A 14,009-nucleotide genomic window follows, 5' to 3' on the forward strand; every position below is an offset into this window, starting at 1 on the left:
TGGAAACCATCAGTTTCAGGTCTGGATGCTCCTTTGCAGATGACGTCTGTTTCATGGAAGGCCTTGCATATTTCAGCAAGACAATGTTAAACCGCATAGTGCATGTGCTACAACAGCATGGCCTCGCAGGAGAAGAGTCTCGGCCTGCAGTTCAGTTTAAAGAAATACAACGATAAAGACCCAGGACAGCAGCAGCTGGTCTCCACAGTTCACAGACATTTATGGACTGTTGTTAAGAAACGCAGTGCTACACACACAGTGCTAAACACACAGTGCTACACACACAGTGCTACACACACAGTGCTAAACACACAGTGCTACACACACAGTGCTACACACACAGTGCTACACACACAGTGCTACACACACAGTGCTACACACAGTGCTACACACACAGTGCTACACACACAGTGCTAAACACACAGTGCTACACACACAGTGCTAACACACAGTGCTACACACACAGTGCTACACAGTGCTACACACACAGTGCTACACACACAGTGCTACACACAGTGCTACACACACAGTGCTACACACACAGTGCTAAACACACAGTGCTACACACAGTGCTACACACAGTGCTACACACACAGTGCTAAACACACAGTGCTACACACACAGTGCTACACACACAGTGCTAAACACACAGTGCTACACACACAGTGCTACACACACAGTGCTACACACACAGTGCTACACACAGTGCTACACACACACAGTGCTACACACACACAGTGCTACACACAGTGCTACACACATAGTGATACACACAGTGCTACACACACAGTGCTACACACAGTGCTACACACAGTGCTAAACACACAGTGCTAAACACACAGTGCTACACACACAGTGCTACACACAGTGCTAAACACACAGTGCTACACACACAGTGCTACACACACAGTGCTACCACACAGTGCTACACACACAGTGCTAAACACACAGTGCTACACACACAGTGCTACACACAGTGCTAACACACAGTGCTACACACATAGTGCTACACACACAGTGCTACACACATAGTGCTACACACAGTGCTACACACATAGTGCTACACACAGTGCTAAACACACAGTGCTACACACAGTGCTACACACACAGTGCTACACACAGTGCTACACACACAGTGCTACACACACAGTGCTACACACACAGTGCTAAACACACAGTGCTACACACAGTGCTACACACATAGTGCTACACACAGTGCTAAACACACAGTGCTACACACAGAGTGCTACACACAGTGCTATACACACAGTGCTACACACATAGTGCTACACACAGTGCTAAACACACAGTGCTACACACAGTGCTACACACACAGTGCTACACACAGTGCTACACACAGTGCTACACACAGTGCTACACACATAGTGCTACACACAGTGCTAATACACACAGTGCTACACACAGTGCTACACACAGTGCTACACACACAGTGCTACACACATACACACAGTGCTACACACAGTGCTACACACAGTGCTAAACACACAGTGCTACACACAGTGCTACACACAGTGCTACACACAGTGCTACACACAGTGCTACCACACAGTGCTACACATAGTGCTACACACAGTGCTATACACACAGTGCTACACACAGTGCTACACACAGTGCTAAACACACAGTGCTACACACAGTGCTACACACACAGTGCTACACACAGTGCTACACACAGTGCTACACACAGTGCTACACACACAGTGCTACACACAGTGCTAAACACACAGTGCTACACACAGTGCTACACACACAGTGCTAAACACACAGTGCTAAACACACAGTGCTACACACAGTGCTACACACACAGTGCTAAACACACAGTGCTAAACACACAGTGCTACACACACAGTGCTACACACAGTGCTACACACACAGTGCTACACACACAGTGCTAAACACACAGTGCTACACACAGTGCTACACACACAGTGCTACACACACAGTGCTAAACACACAGTGCTACACACAGTGCTACACACACAGTGCTACACACACAGTGCTAAACACACAGTGCTACACACAGTGCTACACACACAGTGCTAAACACACAGTGCTAAACACACAGTGCTACACACAGTGCTACACACACAGTGCTAAACACACAGTGCTACACACAGTGCAGTGCTACACACACAGTGCTAAACACACAGTGCTACACACAGTGCTACACACACAGTGCTACACACAGTGCTACACACAGTGCTACACACACAGTGCTAAACACACAGTGCTACACACAGTGCTACACACAGTGCTAAACACACAGTGCTACACACACAGTGCTAAACACACAGTGCTAAACACACAGTGCTACACACAGTGCTACACACACAGTGCTAAACACACAGTGCTCACACAGTGCCATCCAATTATTTTAAAAAGTGACTCTTTTACCTAAAGTTCCCAAAGCTTAAACATTTGATATGTTTTTGTGTTCTGTTGTGATTAAAATGTGGACCTATGAGATTTCCAGATAAATTTATTCTGCTTTTATTTCCATTCTATCCCAGCTTTTTTGTAATCATTCTAATCTGATTTCAAGTGTTCAAATAATTGATAATCTATACATTTATGATCTCACCATCAGATTAAAAAGAAGAGAGATTTGACGAGGTTTCGGCTGCCGCTGCTGAAGGCATGAGGAGGATGGGGAGGAGAGAGGAGGAGAGATAAGGAGTGCGACAGACAGATGACACAAGAGGGGTGAAGAAGAGGAGATTATTAGATAGATAAGACGCAGAGCTAAGCGACTTTGTCACAGTTCACATTTGTCACAGTTCAAAGAGCAGGAGCTAAACCAAGGTTGATCGATTTTCAAACCTGGCAGAGCGACATCCGTCCTGTCTGGGATACGACTGCTTCATCAGTGTCAAAAAACATTTTCTTTTTTTACTTATGCTGCTGAAAACTGTTTCTATAGCAACAGTATACAGTATATGTGTACACTGCCAAAAAGCCACCCTATGCACCTCACTGAGGCAGTAACGGTTTCTCCTCTGGGCTTTTCCCTGTTTTAAGATCCTGACGACATTCCTGTAGCAGAGGTGGGTGAGATTGATACCAGCATTCTTTCCTCTCTGGCTCTCTATAAATCACCTGAAGGTGTCACATTGAAAGAGAACTTTCTAAACGGCGCGTGGGCTTTTCTCTTCCTGTGTGAACAGCAGAGCGCCCTCCTGAGTCGCTGGTGTCACGGATGAGTCACAGAGGTGGGCAGCTGAGAAGTGCTTGGAAATGTTTTTGACAAAGAGTCGCAAAAATGGACTGAACTTGATTTGTAAGTAAGTTTAAAAAAGTATGAATGGTTTGTATGACTCACAAAGAAATTTGACAATTCCTTTTCCACGAAATGAACAAAATGTATTAATAAATGATCATTAACGTCCTCGGCTACGGCATCAACTTTAAGAATGGTAATTACATGAACATTTCCCCTTTCATTAGCTAGCTGACTTCAAGTAATAGCTTTTTTTTTGCTGAGATGATGTCATTGCAGTGAGTGAAGTTGAGGTTTCTTGCAGTCGGTAGAGCTCTGCATAGAGACTGCAGCAAAAACCTGAGCACGTCTTTTAAAGGCTACAAGCTCTCTTTCTTCTGCTGAGGGAATCCTGCTCAGCACTGATCAAAACCTGATCTCTTTACTGATATCAGAGAAATTCTGCACCATCGTTAATATTTCATCTTACCTCATGGATGAGAGGAGGCTGATTCCTGGCCTTTGCTGTCTGATGGTTTGGACTCATTGGCTTTTAAGTTGAGTAGTGAAGGGTTAAGCAGGACGCATCAACTCCATGAGTCTCCACAGGAAAATAAACTAGGTGCTGACAAGATTCGTGTGTGTGTGTGTGTGTGTGTGTGTGTGTGTGTGTGTGTGTGTGTGTGTGTGTGTGTGTGTGTGTGTGTGTGTGTTTGCAATATCCTTACATAGCATGTAAAAAAAATGCAAATAGCGAATTTGAAATTGATGCATTGCAGCAACATGGCTGGTTGCCTTTCTGGCAAGGCTTATCCCTCACTCGTTACTAATATATTTATTATTTGTTTCATTAATTTATAGCAATGATCAATCACTTTAAATGTGGCCAGAATGAATCCTCCGGTGATGTTAATCGTGTGGAGAGAATTTGAAACGGTGCATCATCAGTCAACTGGCTCCATCACACTATGTTATCTGAACCAAGTGTCCTCTCATTTTAATTTCATTCAGTCCCCCTCCCACCGCTCCTGCTCCCCCTCTCTTGTTCTCAGAGAAGTAAAATTACACCGTGAGTAACGGTACAAAATGATTTTGGCAGCCTGCTCTGACAAACTCCTCCAGTCACTGTGCGCTGCTGCTGCGTGATCAGACCTTTACAGCTTTACACTTAATTTCCAGAGCTGATATCAAATGGTCATCAATCATTTAAGTCTGGCAGAAATAAATGTCCTCGGGCTCCGAATCGCGTCAAGCAGTTAAAAAGTCTTTTACTGGGGACTTGCTTTCTCACTCTGCACGGGGATTGTTTACTGCTATTGAACATCCATGCATAATTAAAGCTCTTATGAATAGCTAAGGCCGTGCATTTAACCACGCAGCTCTCTCAAAATAAGGCCTTACAATGCTCTTACCGAGGTCAGGGGCTGCGCTAACGTCTCATTAAGATCCCATTTTGCCATCAGGGTAACAGGAGAGTGATGGGCTTCCTTAGGTATTGATCCAGATCTGATATGTTGGCATGAAAGCTGTATGTACTGTATGTGATGCACTGGATGTTCACAGGTCTGTGGAACAGCCACGACCGACAGCAGGTGAAGAAAATAGTAATAATAATGGATTGGATTTATATAGCGCTTTTCAAGGCACCCAAAGCGCTTTACAATTCCACTATTCATTCACTCTCACATTCACACACTGGTGGAGGCAGCTACAGTTGTAGCCACAGCTGCCCTGGGGCAGACTGACAGAAGCGAGGCTGCCATATCGCGCCATCGGCCCCTCTGGCCAACACCAGTAGGCGGTAGGTGAAAGTGTCTTGCCCAAGGACACAACGACCAGGACAGAGAGCCCGGGGATCGAACCGGCGACCTTCCGGTTACAGATACGCTTCCCAACCCCCTGAGCCACGGAAAAAACCCCAAAAACAAATTTAAAGCATTTTGTGGCTCAAAATTCAGATTATTGATTGAATCAAAAACAGAAGAAGTGAATAAAATGATACAAATAACTGTACAGTGAAGCCGCCATGTTTACATGTGAGCTGCTTCATTATCGAGTCACAACACAGACACTGAAATCCTGGCACAGCCTTAAACACTTTGAGTAATTAAAGGAAAATAGAGAATCAAATGGACCGTGAAGTGTAGTTCAGCTGGTTGGGGATTGATGTGTGTGTGTGTGTGTGTGTGTATGTGTGTGTGTGTGTTGTGTGTGTGTGTGTGTGTGTGTGTTGTGTGTGTGTGTGTGTGTTTTACACAGTGCATGGCACTGGGACAATCCAGGGTGAAGTTGTGAGGCTGTATGATGAATGTTGCCCCCTAACCAGGACTGAAAGGGGACGATTAAACCCCGTCCACCAATCACCTCCCCTGGAGCTTGAAGGAAACCACCGGGGAAAGAGTCTCTGCTTTCAGCAGAGGACACACAAAGACAAACGCCTACTGTATGCACACACACATTTAAAAACTCCTGAGCCTTGTTGACTCAGAGTTGAATATTTGCACATATCAGCAAACCCAGTAAACTTGATATGATTTAGTTCAGAGTGTCTGGATTCTGTTTGAAGGTCCACACTGATGCCTAGATGTAAATCGATGCATAACCTCAGCTTTTTTCTAATATGTGTCCAGAGATGGTGAAGAAAGGGGAAAATGTGCTGATACAGAAATGTTCTTCATCCACTGAAGAGTCTTCACCGAATTTCAATTAATGTTTGTGCGTTTAGTTGAATCCCACATTCAACACCTCGTAACGCTGCTTCTAAATATCTTTTTTGGAGGAACTGGCACATGGCTGCAAATGCACCGCTGTATCTGTGATGTCATCAAGGTTCCTCTGCGGTGATCAATCAGCCAAACACACACACTAACGCGCACACACACACACACACACACACACACACACACACACACACACACACACACACACACACACACACACACACACAACAGCACCCCACAGGGGAAGTGACACGGCTCTGAAGGTCAGTGGCTACAAAACAGTCTGATTCCCAGAGGTTTTTGTGACTTTCAGACAGCCTGCTCTCTCTCCCACTTTCACTTTCAAAGCAGCCGCTTTTCATGCATGTTACACTCATGAGCCCTGAGTGACACCTGTCTGCAGGGATGAGGAGAACTCTTTCACGGTTTGGGTGAAATTTCCCAAACACACACACACACACGAGAACACTGTGTCATCACAGCTGCTCAGTTTGTTTGCAGCCACACCTGTCTCTACAAAGTGTGATGAAATCCTAAATATCACGTTAATTTTCATTTCTGCCAGTCGTGATCACACCTCAGTCTCCTACAGCCCAACACGTCACTGTAACCCGTCACGCTACGTCTACAAAAAAGGCTTTTCGACTCTAAACTGATGAATATGCTGCGCATCACATGCAGCCGAACGCTCCAGCTCAACACTAACTTTCCATACAGCACAAAGCTGATAAAACCTGCGAGCTGCAGCCCAAAAAAGCAGACACGTCATCTTTTTCAGACCATTTAAGAAACAGCAACATATCCTCCAACGCAAGAAAAAGCTTTATTTGCCAAACCATAAATGCGAACAGCATCCGGGGAGTTGTAAACGGCGTCTGGTCGGTGTGTGCGGCTCCAAAGGTTAATGAGCTGTGTGCTCTGTCGGAGGAAAAGGAGACAACGATGCTCTTTACGGTACAGGAGGCGTTACTCGCCCAAGGGGCCGCCGCAACGACACCGCTCAGATCTCATTATCAGGCGTATTGATTAGTCATGGCCGCCTGCCCCTCCACCCACACGGACCCTAAATGACATTCACAGACAGAAGTAGAGAAGTAGAAATGATTGCACTTCCCTCGCACACAGAGGCACTGCAAGGGTCCCTTAAATCCTGCAAGGATATGTTTTATTTAACCGAGAGCATCAAGAATTTCCTGCTATATATATTTATATATATATATATATATATATATATATAAAACTTCTATATAACTTCTTAGCCTGCAGATTTTTTTTTTTGCATGCGTTAAAAGTGAACAAGTTTTGGGCACGAAATGTAAAAAGATGGGACAGAAACATTTATTCAGCTTCCCTGTCAGAGTCTAGTTAGGATGACACATATGGGCTCTCTAGCGCCAATCAAAGGTCCCCACTCCCACACACACATTTCAGCAAACACACCTAGGAAAATGACACACTCCACATTCATAATGTGCTCGCTCTCACCCACACAGCCACTCCACGGGGGACAAACACGCGCTCGAACATACACGGACGTTTTACAGCCCCTAATGTGAAGCTGTCATTTTGTTCCAAGAGAAAATTGCTTTAATTAAAATTAGCACAGCAGTAATAGGTGAGCTGTTGAAAGGCTTGAACACTGCTCTGTGTCAGCCCGCATGTTCCCAGCATCACGGATGAACCGTGTTTCCGTAACGCGGCCTTCCTGTGTTCTGGTGGCATCTGCACAGAAATCGCTGATATTAATCAGAGGATTTTTTAAAAAGTCATTAAGCCTCAGCTTTGGTTGGTTTATCACTCCTTTACAAACTGGCACATTTTCACATTTAGCCCTTTTGTTGGTTACATGTTTGCCAAGATGCAAAGAAATAAACTCTCAGGACCAGAAAAGAAATCCATCTCTAGATGGTAAAGTAACATATGCTGCCTCTTCGCCCCAACTTCCCACCTGCCATGGCCTGCTCTCCTGTGGACGTGGGCATGGTGCCTGGCATCGGCAGCTCCTGGCAGCAGGTGGCTCCCCCACCTGGAAACCTGAAACTGGAAGAGCACGAGGATCAGACTGGCTTTGGTTAGGATAAGAACCTGAGGAAGGATTAGTGTGACAGAATGAAATGAAACCATCGTGGCTGAATCGTGCTGTTAAAATGCTTCAGAAAACAAAAGTGAGGCGTGATTTGTCTTCCTGTGGGAGGAATCCCGAGTCTTTAGTGAACTGCACTGACTGTGCTGTGTGTTCATCCTCCCCGGACGCTGCCGATGACTTTAAGGTACCAGAAAGAGCCTGAATCACTTTTGTACTGGAGCATGAAATTAAAAAATAAAGGACTCATGTGGCTATAAATTGATTTTTGCTTTCGATCTCAGTCAAGTAGTTTAAACAAAGTTTGGCACTTGATAACTTCCATACTCAGCTGAGCATTTCTATTGGTCCTTCAGCGGAAGCAGCAGAGAGGTTTGTGATTTGACAGGCGCACATAAACACCGACTTATTACTGATATTTATCAGTTTCCATACAAAGAATGACCTTCACACCTGCACGTCCGCCCGCGTCGGTCTAAGCTGTGTTTGAACGATCAGGTCTTTGCTCTCATGTTCTCCTCGTGACACATTCAAGTGTTTCTTTACGACAAAGTTGTCTCGCGTATGAATCGTCTTTGTATTATTGTGCCGAGACCACATTTGTGATTGGCTGCTCGCCCTGCGGGAGGCCGGAGTGGGTGGGGAGCTTTAAGAGTCGCTGCCTGCCTCCAGTCGTGTCTCGGAGCAAAGCGACTCTCAGCAGCAGCAGAAGAAGGAGGAACAAGCGGAGGCGCAGGAGGAGGAGGAGAGCCGAGCACATCCTAAAGTTTGTAGCTGCAGCTGTCTGGACGCAGCGGACGCACGTACTGCGCACCTGAATCAGGTTGGTGTCGTATGACGGGCAGAGATCTGCGGGCACGCAGCTCTGTAATGACTGCGACTGAAAAACAGCAGGCAGGCAGCGATCATTTAAGTAATCACAGCTCAAGTGTTCAGCGGGGCGCCTTCGTAAGACTGCCGTGTGTCGTCGTGTCGCTCCAGGCTCCAAGTTCAAAAGTCCGCAGACGATCCGTTTGCCATTTGTGGCAAAACTTTCTCTGCTCTGTCCTCCTGGAGCTCAGCCCCAGCCTGCCAAAGCACTATTCAGTGTTTCTGCCAGAGAGCAGCAGCAAATGCTCCTGTAGGTTTGGGAATAAATGGGGGTGAAGATCGAAGGGTCGGACGACCCACACTGAAAACACAGACGCTGCTGCATCGTTCCCATCATCGTCTGATTGTTTCATCTGTTGGAAATGTTGTAAAAATGTTTATCAAGGCAGCGTAGTTTTTGCAGTTTTAAGAAGGTAACCTTAGATCAGTAACCACGTGACCTGCTCACCTGGATATGCTTGAAAAAAAAAACATGCTATGGCCCGCTGTACCATGAAATTACTCTGACTGTCCTCTTGAAAGACAGAATTCATTCTCTGCTCATAGCCCTGTGCAGGCCACCTTCAGGAACTACGGATTGAATTATCCTGCTGAAATGGGCTGTTGTTGTTGCTGCTCTCTGAGTGCCCTGCAGGGCATCAGGTAGGACAATAGGATGGCACAGGTGCATACGTCCTACACAAATGGCAGAACTGGGGTCATTTCAACGTTGGTCAGAATAAAAATAGACGTTGGTTTCATCGTGAATTGAATTTGCTCGTATATTTGAAATCCATCTGCACACTGTGGTCGGCTCTGTGCAGCTATCGTGCAGTTTGGGTTTTGGCCTGTCCTGCACCGTATCGTTAACTTATCAAAGTATAAATCTGTGTCAGCCATTGGATGCTCCACAGCCTCCTTGGCTTCTTCCATCCATATTGTCTCCTGTTACAGTGACAACTGCTGAATAATTTACCGTGCCTCGCTAACTGTAATCAGGAATCCAAGTTTGGGTATCTGATGGTGATTGCTGAGCAGAGAGGTTCGGTGCTTTGGAGACCAGTTGGAGCTTTCAGATTAAAATGTAAGTGATACCCCAAAAAGAGAGCTATTTAATTGTCTTGGCTTAAAATAGAACCAATAAAAAGACTCGCTCCGGTGTCTACACTGTGCTGGCGGCTGCATATCAGTGAGGCAAAGTACAGCTTCATCTGTCTAAAGTACAGACAGACATCGTGCTGTAATGCATAGTTACATATTTCATAAAAACGTTTTGTTTTTCTTAAATACTCCATTGGTATCTCGCTGCACTGCAGCTTTTAGACTTCTTCTGTGGTTTTGCTTGCACATTGACGAGCCAAGGCACCTTCATGCAAGGCAAACATGACAATCGAGAGCCATGGATTGCTTTCTCCTCCTGTATACAGACTAAATATGCAGGCAAACCGTAAGATTTTTACCTGGAAGAGTTGAGTTTGTACACAGCGTTCAGTTTGGATGAAGAGGAATTTACAGAAAAAGGAAGAAATTAATGTGAAGTAATGGTCTGTGGCTACTCTCAGCTTACCCGTTCAGATAAAAACACAGCGTAGTAACGCTGAGTGCCACAGTCCTCGAGTAATGACATCGAGAGATGGAAAGAAAAGAGGGAACCCAGGTGGGTTTAAGCCCGTCTTCCTCGCCTGTCAGGATCGACAGCATGGAGCACGTTAGTGTCTCACTGTGTCACTGTTATTAGCTTTGACATCATTTACTCTCTGTTGCTCTCCAGGGTGGCTGCTTTATTACGTTGTTTGGCCCTCGTTTAAAATCGGCCGAATAAGGAGACAAAGTCGCTCGCGTGTCTTTGCTGCATCGTTTTAATTTCACTCCTGAAACGACTTCTTCGCGTGAACCTGAATCACCTGTATGTTACACTAAGCATGATTCATTTGGACTGTACCTCATGTAGCACCACAGCCCAGTGAGCATAAACATCCCTTCTGCAGCAGGAAGGTAGAAATGACTTGTGTGTCAGAGGAGATGCAGCAAAGTCGCTGTAGGTCTTCAACGTTAACAAGTAAGAGTGACGTGGCTGGCTTCGATTCCTCGTTGAAGATCAGCCATCAAATATTCATCAAGCCCATAACTTATCAGCCTTCTGTATCTGACTCTGGGATTTATTTGCTCTGCTTCAGCTCGAAGCACTGACAGAAACTCCCCCACACGATTCTGTTAACTCCTCTGGAAAGAGAAAGGGAGACCAGTTCACTTACTGGAGTGACTCTGCCGATGGCTCATGATGCACGCTGTGCACAGAAGCTGTCCTTTCTTCTGCCCCAGGTATTTGGGAGGCTTAAGACCCCACACCCAGCTCCCTGTTAGCTCGGTAGTCAGATCAGGACAGCGTAGCGTCACTTCAGCAGATGTCCGAGGTTTTGCTTCGACTCTTCTTCTGTGCTGAGGACTCCGGCGCGGGGCTTCTTTTGTCTCCGGGGAGCAGAGCCGTGTGCACCCTGCTGGGCAAAGTTATTTCAGCTTCACAGTTTGAATCAGCACTTTGCTCACTAGTTAAAACTCCTCTCATTCTTTAAAGGCAGACCAGATTTGCTGAACATTTCACCCTGATATTCTACTCTCACGGCGTTGGGTGGGGGCCGCTAGTTTTTATTCCCCTGTTGACTGAAAAGCATTGTTTTACGTCCGGACTCTGACTTTCAGGGTCCTTTCCTTTTACCGTCCGGGAGAAAGTTTTTGCCTTTTTCCTTCTTTATGCTGACTCTCAGCTCTTTTCCACCTTGGATCTGAGCAAGTGTCGTGTGGGCAGGGCATGTAAAATATATGGCCGTCACCCTGGGCCGGCTGACTGGCTGGCACAGGTTCTGTTCTGTCCCAGTGGGCTTGACAGAATGACTGTGATGGGAGGAAAGTGCTGCCTTCTGGCTTTAAGAGTGCTGACATCTCCATACTGCTCCTCACATGCACTCGCACACCTTCCATCTCATCTGTTTGCTTCTCCCTTCTTTCACCTCCTTCAGATTTCTTACCTGCAGATGTCCCCCCCCTGTTAGCTACACACCTCTGCTCTGTGTGAACTTGCAGACTTGAGTCACAGATATTAGCGCTGCCACCTTCCTGCTTTTCTTTCCTCATCATTTGTCTGACCACTCCTCACTTCACCACCAGCTCTCTCTCTGAGGTCTTTCAAGGTGAGCTGCTGTATGTTCTTCGACTTATCTCTCATCCTCTTATCCGTTCTCTAAATTAATAAAAAAATGTTTCAAGAAGCCCACTCACGAGCCTTTGTGCACCCACTGCTGATCTGCTCAAACTTGTGAACTGGTCTCCTTTCATTCTCATCATTGTGTGAATATTTCATGTCTGTGATTTGTGAATTAAACATAGGATCTAGGCAGATATGATTGGGCTGACATTTATTCACACTGACTGGTGGGACGGATGGGTTCGACCTGATTAGAGCTGCGGTGGTGAACAGGAGCGTCCTGTCAGCACACCTGCATCGGTGAGGTAGACGTGTTCTCAGGAGTCTCTTTGCTTTGAGTCGACCCCCAAAGGTCTCATAAATAGGAAAAAATGACACTTATAGTTTAGAGAGTCACGACTTGGTCCAATAAAATTCACTCTGTGAGTGTGTGCATTTAATCTTTCTGGGTTTTTTTTAGTAATACTTTTATAGCTGCTAATATTTTCTATGACATTTATTTTACAGTAACCTTATTTAGCAGTGGAGGAGGGCAATAAAACACTGAACACACCATGCAATGCTCTTAATATCCAAACAAAGGTCTTTTATGCTCTGAAATCATGGCCAAATATTTCAACTCTGTCTGTGTAACGCTTTCTATTAGCACACAAAAACACACCGGAAAGTTAGGAATATATTTTTAAGCTAATAAATCTCATGATTTTCCTATTGTTTTATTCCTTCCCTGTAGGACTGATCTTTTACATTTCTTGAGCTGCGTTTTAATATTTAAATTTTATTAATTCCAGTGAAATGGTCCATAAAATACAAGGAGAGCTGCTTATCCCCACTAATCTGGAAAGTGGTGTATATATGTCCAGCTTTCAGAAACTGTAGTTGAAGACAGTGGCATTTACTAAGTGTTCACTTTTAAGGTGTTTTCCTCATGCATTAAAGGTATTTATATATATATATTGTACATAAACCATCTGTACAGTATGTCCCGTGTTACAAAGTAACTTATAAGGCCTTGCACGGCCTAGAATTTCTTTATTTTGTAGTTAATCCCATATAGAGAAAAAATAAAAAACATTTACAGTGTAGCTCATTAGACTTCAGTCGCCTCCGTCACTCACTACAGCCCTCTCTGCTGAATCATACCTCTCATTAACCTCTGTCTCTCTTCCACAGCATGTCTTTATCCTGTCTTCCTTCTCTCACCCCAACCAATCACAGCAGATGGCCCCGCCCCTCCCTGAGCCTGGTTCTGACGGAGGTTTCTTCCTGTTAAAAGGGAGTTTTTCCTTCCCACTGTCGCCAAAGTGCTGCTCATAGGGGGTCATATGATTGTTGGGTTTTTCTCTCTATGTATTATTGTAGGGTCTACCTTACAGTATAAAGCACCTTGAGGCGACTGTTGTTGTGGCGCTGGATAAATCAAATTGAATAGACTGTCTCGGTCTCTATCGATGATTTTCCCTTCCTCACTTTTCTATGGAGCATGTTTTGTTAAACTTGTGTTTTGCCTGATGACAACAGCAACAGGCTGCAGCCCCAACATGTCCCCGAGTAGGATAAGCAGTTAAGACAATGGATGGTTGGATGGATTGTAAGTTAGCAGGAATTGGACCTTTTGAGTAATAAGTGTGTGTGAAGGTGGCTGTAGGTGCTAGCTGCTGCCCACCATCACGTCAGCTAATTCACATCACTGAACTTCAGCTCTCGATTGTGTTTTTTGGCGTTTGTCTCTGTTGCAGCATTTATAATTGGATTGTATCACAAATAATACCGCTTCTTGATTAGTTAACTGTAATGGCAACCCGTCCAAGAACTCTGCCGGGTACTAACCTCTTCTATGAGCATGGTCTCCTCTAGCTCCGAAACAACATCACCTAGCATTGACCACAGTACTAAATAGAGCAGGGCGATATGACCAAAAATATTTATCACGATATA

The 14,009-nt window shown here is 45.2% G+C and overlaps 1 protein-coding gene across 1 annotated transcript in view; it reads left to right on the forward strand.

Moving 5' to 3' along the window:
- The first annotated feature begins 8,619 nt into the window (after nucleotides 1–8,619).
- Nucleotides 8,620–14,009, forward strand: part of LOC106633380 (cortexin-1) — a 14,721-nt gene continuing 9,331 nt past the window's right edge. Inside the window, exon 1 of the mRNA XM_014336397.2 lies at nucleotides 8,620–8,843. The gene's annotated coding sequence lies outside the window, so the exon portion shown is untranslated. The remainder of the gene's footprint in view (nucleotides 8,844–14,009) is intronic.

Source organism: Haplochromis burtoni, unplaced genomic scaffold (assembly GCF_018398535.1).
Source record: "Haplochromis burtoni strain Fernald_Lab_line unplaced genomic scaffold, NCSU_Asbu1 Contig_133, whole genome shotgun sequence".
In the NCBI taxonomy this organism is placed as follows: domain Eukaryota; kingdom Metazoa; phylum Chordata; class Actinopteri; order Cichliformes; family Cichlidae; genus Haplochromis; species Haplochromis burtoni.